We start from the raw sequence: 6,073 nt of genomic DNA, 5'->3' as shown, positions 1-6,073 counted from the left end.
ACTGCTTTTTTGTTGGTTTTCTTCTTCTGAAATCGGTCTTGAAAGTAAAGACTTGAGTGGGGTTTGAACTCACCATCTCCCGATCATGTGGGAGGGTTCTATCACACTGCGCCACTGGTTCCAGACAATTCACGCTGCTTTTTTGTTGGTTTTCTTCATCTGAAATCGGTCTTGAATGTAAAGACGTGAGTGGGATTTGAACTCACCATCTCCCGATCATGTGGCAGTGTCATAACACACTGCGCCACTGGTTCCCGACAATTCAACTGCTTTTTTGTTGGTTTTCTTCATCTGAAATCTTCTGAAATTGGTCTTGAAAGTAAAGACTTGAGTGGTGTTTGAACTCACCATCTCCCGATCATGTGGCAGCGTCCTAACACACTGAACCACTGGTTCCAGACAATTCAACTGCTTTTTTGTTGGTTTTCTTCTTCTGAAATCGGTCTTGAAAGTAAAGACTTGAGTGGGGTTTGAACTCACCATCACCCGATCATGTGGCAGCGTCCTAACACACTGCGCCACTGGTTCCAGACAATTCAACTGCTTTTCTGTTGGTTTTCTTCTTCTGAAATCGGTCTTGAAAGTAAAGACTTGCATGGGGTTTGAACTCACCATCTCCCGATCACGTGGCAGCGTCCTAACACACTGCACTACTGGTTCCAGACAATACAACTGCTTTTTTGTTGGTTTTCTTCTTCTGAAATCGGTCTTGAAAGTAAAGACTTGAGTGGGGTTTGAACTCACCATCTCCCGATCATTTGGCAGTGTCCTAACACACTGCGCCACTGGTTCCAGACAATTCAACTGCTTTTTTGTTGGTTTTCTTCTTCTGAAATTGGTCTTGAAAGTAAAGACTTTGGTGTTTGAACTCACCATCTCCCGATCATGTGGCAGCATTCTAACACACTGCGCCACTGGTTCCAGACAATTAACACTGCTTTTTTGTTGGTTTTCTTCATCTGAAATCGGTGTTGAAAGTAAAGACTTGAGTGGAGTTTGAACTCATCATCTCCCGATCATGTGGGAGCGTTCTAACACACTGCGCCACTGGTTCCAGACAATTCACACTGCTTTTTTGTTGGTTTTCTTCTTCTGAAATTGGTCTTGAAAGTAAAGACTTGAGTGGTCTTTGAACTCACCATCTCACGATCATGTGGCAGCGTTCTAACACACTGCACCACTGGTTCCAGACAACTAACACTGCTTTCTTGTTTGTTTTGTTCTGGTACTATATGGTAACCAATCTGGTACCAGACAACTAGGGTTAGGGTTAGGGTTAGGGTTAGGGTTAGGGTTATGGTTATGGTTATGGTTATGGTTATGGTTATGGCTAGTGTCCGTTGGGGGGTAATTGGGTGATTTAACATGGAGTTGAGGAGAAACCGTGAAACACCCAACCCACCCTCAACAAAATCCGGGATGCCTTCAACTTGATAAGAAAACGGATTAATGGGATTGATAATCCTTTGAATGTGTTGGTTGATAGGTCGTTGGTTTTCTTCTTCTGAAATCGGTCTTGAAAGTAAAGACTTGAGAGGGGTTTGAACTCACCATCTCCCGATCATGTGGCAGTGTCCTAAAACACTGCGCCACTGGTTCCAGAAAATTCAACTGCTTTTTTGTTGGTTTTCTTCTTCTGAAATCGGTCTTGAAAGTAAAGACTTGAGTGGGATTTGAACTCACCATCTCCCGATCATGTGGGAGCATTCTAACACACTGCTCCACTGGTTCAAGATAATTCACACTGCTTTTGTGTTGCTTTTCTTCTTCTGAAATCGGTCTTGAAAGTAAAGACTTGAGTGGGGTTTGAACTCACCATTTCCCGATCATGTGGCAGCGTTATAACACACTGCGCCACTGGTTCCAGACAAATCACACTGCTTTTGTTTTGCTTTTCTTCTTCTGAAATCAGTCTTGAAAGTAAAGACTTCAGTGGGGTTTGAACTCACCATCTCCCTATCATGTGGCAGCGTTCTAACACACTGCGCCACTGGTTCCAGACAATTCCCACTGCTTTCTTGTTTGTTTGGTTCTGGTACTATATGGTAACCAATCTGGTACCAGACAACTAGGGTTAGGGTTAGGGTTAGGGTTATGGCTAGTGTCCGTTGGGGGGTAATTGGGTGATTTAACATGGAGTTGATGAGAAACCGTGAAACACCCAACCCCCCCTCAACAAAATCTGGGATGCCTTCAACTTGATAAGAAAACGGATTAATGGGATTGATATGCCTTTGAATGTGTTGGTTGATAGGTCGTTGGTTTTCTTCTTCTCTAATCGGTCTTGAAAGTAAAGACTTGAGTGGGGTTTGAACTCACCATCTCCCGATCATGTGGCAGCGTTCTAACGCACTGCGCCACTGGTTCCAGACAATTCAACTGCTTTTTTGTTGGTTTTCTTCTTCTGAAATCGGTCTTGAAAGTAAAGACTTGAGTGGGGTTTGAACTCACCATCTCCCGATCATTTGGCAACGTCCTAACACACTGCGCCACTGGTACCAGACAATTCAACTGCTTTTTTGTTGGTTTTCTTCTTCTGAAATCGGTCTTGAAAGTAAAGACTTGAGTGGGGTTTGAACTCACCATCTCCCGATCATGTGGGAGGGTTCTATCACACTGCGCCACTGGTTCCAGACAATTCACGCTGCTTTTTTGTTGGTTTTCTTCATCTGAAATCGGTCTTGAAAGTAAAGACTTGAGTGGGGTTTGAACTCACCATCTCCCGATCATGTGGCAGTGTCATAACACACTGCGCCACTGGTTCCAGACAATTCAACTGCTTTTTTGTTTGTTTTCTTCTTCTGAAATCGGTCTTGAAAGTAAAGACTTGAGTGGGGTTTGAACTCCTCATCTCCCGATCATGTGGGAGCATTCTAACACACTGCGCCACTGGTTCCAGACAATTCACACTGCTTTTTTGTTGGTTTTCTTCTTCTGAAATTGGTCTTGAAAGTAAAGACTTGAGTGGGGTTTGAACTCACCATCTCCCGATCATGTGGGAGCGTTCTAACACACTGCTCCACTGGTTCAAGATAATTCACACTGCTTTTGTGTTGCTTTTCTTCTTCTGAAATCGGTCTTGAAAGTAAAGACTTGAGTGGGGGTTGAACTCACCATTTCCCGATCATGTGGCAGCGTTCTAACACACTGCGCCACTGGTTCCAGACAAATCACACTGCTTTTGTTTTGCTTTTCTTCTTCTGAAATCAGTCTTGAAAGTAAAGACTTGAGTGGGGTTTGAACTCACCATCTCCCTATCATGTGGCAGCGTTCTAACACACTGCGCCACTGGTTCCAGACAATTCCCACTGCTTTCTTGTTTGTTTGGTTCTGGTACTATATGGTAACCAATCTGGTACCAGACAACTAGGGTTAGGGTTAGGGTTAGGGTTATGGCTAGTTGATGAGAAACCGTGAAACACCCAACCCCCCCTCAACAAAATCCGGGATGCCTTCAACTTGATAAGAAAACGGATTAATGGGATTGATATGCCTTTGAATGTGTTGGTTGATAGGTCGTTGGTTTTCTTCTTCTCTAATCGGTCTTGAAAGTAAAGACTTGAGTGGGGTTTGAACTCACCATCTCCCGATCATGTGGCAGCGTTCTAACGCACTGCGCCACTGGTTCCAGACAATTCAACTGCTTTTTTGTTGGTTTTCTTCTTCTGAAATCGGTCTTGAAAGTAAAGACTTGAGTGGGGTTTGAACTCACCATCTCCCGATCATTTGGCAACTTCCTAACACACTGCACCACTGGTTCCAGACAATTCAACTGCTTTTTTGTTGGTTTTCTTCTTCTGAAATCGGTCTTGAAAGTAAAGACTTGCATGGGGTTTGAACTCACCATCTCCCGATCATGTGGCAGCGTCCTAACACACTGCACCACTGGTTCCAGACAATTCAACTGCTTTTTTGTTGGTTTTCTTCTTCTGAAATCGGTCTTGAAAGTAAAGACTTGAGTGGGGTTTGAACTCACCATCTCCCGATCATTTGGCAACTTCCTAACACACTGCGCCACTGGTTCCAGACAATTCAACTGCTTTTTTGTTGGTTTTCTTCTTCTGAAATCGGTCTTGAAAGTAAAGACTTGAGTGGGGTTTGAACTCACCATCTCCCGATCATGTGGGAGGGTTCTATCACACTGCGCCACTGGTTCCAGACAATTCACGCTGCTTTTTTGTTGGTTTTCTTCATCTGAAATCGGTCTTGAATGTAAAGACGTGAGTGGGATTTGAACTCACCATCTCCCGATCATGTGGCAGTGTCATAAAACACTGCGCCACTGGTTCCCGACAATTCAACTGCTTTTTTGTTGGTTTTCTTCATCTGAAATCTTCTGAAATTGGTCTTGAAAGTAAAGACTTGAGTGGTGTTTGAACTCACCATCTCCCGATCATGTGGCAGCGTCCTAACACACTGAACCACTGGTTCCAGACAATTCGACTGCTTTTTTGTTGGTTTTCTTCTTCTGAAATCGGTCTTGAAAGTAAAGACTTGAGTGGGGTTTGAACTCACCATCACCCGATCATGTGGCAGCGTCCTAACACACTGCGCCACTGGTTCCAGACAATTCAACTGCTTTTCTGTTGGTTTTCTTCTTCTGAAATCGGTCTTGAAAGTAAAGACTTGCATGGGGTTTGAACTCACCATCTCCCGATCACGTGGCAGCGTCCTAACACACTGCACTACTGGTTCCAGACAATACAACTGCTTTTTTGTTGGTTTTCTTCTTCTGAAATCGGTCTTGAAAGTAAAGACTTGAGTGGGGTTTGAACTCACCATCTCCCGATCATTTGGCAGTGTCCTAACACACTGCGCCACTGGTTCCAGACAATTCAACTGCTTTTTTGTTGGTTTTCTTCTTCTGAAATTGGTCTTGAAAGTAAAGACTTTGGTGTTTGAACTCACCATCTCCCGATCATGTGGCAGCATTCTAACACACTGCGCCACTGGTTCCAGACAATTAACACTGCTTTTTTGTTGGTTTTCTTCATCTGAAATCGGTGTTGAAAGTAAAGACTTGAGTGGAGTTTGAACTCATCATCTCCCGATCATGTGGGAGCGTTCTAACACACTGCGCCACTGGTTCCAGACAATTCACACTGCTTTTTTGTTGGTTTTCTTCTTCTGAAATTGGTCTTGAAAGTAAAGACTTGAGTGGTCTTTGAACTCACCATCTCACGATCATGTGGCAGCGTTCTAACACACTGCGCCACTGGTTCCAGACAACTAACACTGCTTTCTTGTTTGTTTTGTTCTGGTACTATATGGTAACCAATCTGGTACCAGACAACTAGGGTTAGGGTTAGGGTTAGGGTTAGGGTTATGGTTATGGTTATGGTTATGGTTATGGCTAGTGTCCGTTGGGGGGTAATTGGGTGATTTAACATGGAGTTGAGGAGAAACCGTGAAACACCCAACCCACCCTCAACAAAATCCGGGATGCCTTCAACTTGATAAGAAAACGGATTAATGGGATTGATAATCCTTTGAATGTGTTGGTTGATAGGTCGTTGGTTTTCTTCTTCTGAAATCGGTCTTGAAAGTAAAGACTTGAGAGGGGTTTGAACTCACCATCTCCCGATCATGTGGCAGTGTCCTAAAACACTGCGCCACTGGTTCCAGACAATTCAACTGCTTTTTTGTTGGTTTTCTTCTTCTGAAATCGGTCTTGAAAGTAAAGACTTGAGTGGGATTTGAACTCACCATCTCCCGATCATGTGGGAGCGTTCTAACACACTGCTCCACTGGTTCAAGATAATTCACACTGCTTTTGTGTTGCTTTTCTTCTTCTGAAATCGGTCTTGAAAGTAAAGACTTGAGTGGGGTTTGAACTCACCATTTCCCGATCATGTGGCAGCGTTATAACACACTGCGCCACTGGTTCCAGACAAATCACACTGCTTTTGTTTTGCTTTTCTTCTTCTGAAATCAGTCTTGAAAGTAAAGACTTCAGTGGGGTTTGAACTCACCATCTCCCTATCATGTGGCAGCGTTCTAACACACTGCGCCACTGGTTCCAGACAATTCCCACTGCTTTCTTGTTTGTTTGGTTCTGGTACTATATGGTAAC

The sequence above is a fragment of the Electrona antarctica genome (genome assembly GCF_951216825.1).
Source record: "Electrona antarctica genome assembly, chromosome: 19".
In the NCBI taxonomy this organism is placed as follows: domain Eukaryota; kingdom Metazoa; phylum Chordata; class Actinopteri; order Myctophiformes; family Myctophidae; genus Electrona; species Electrona antarctica.
Note: the sequence above shows the minus strand (reverse complement) of the source record.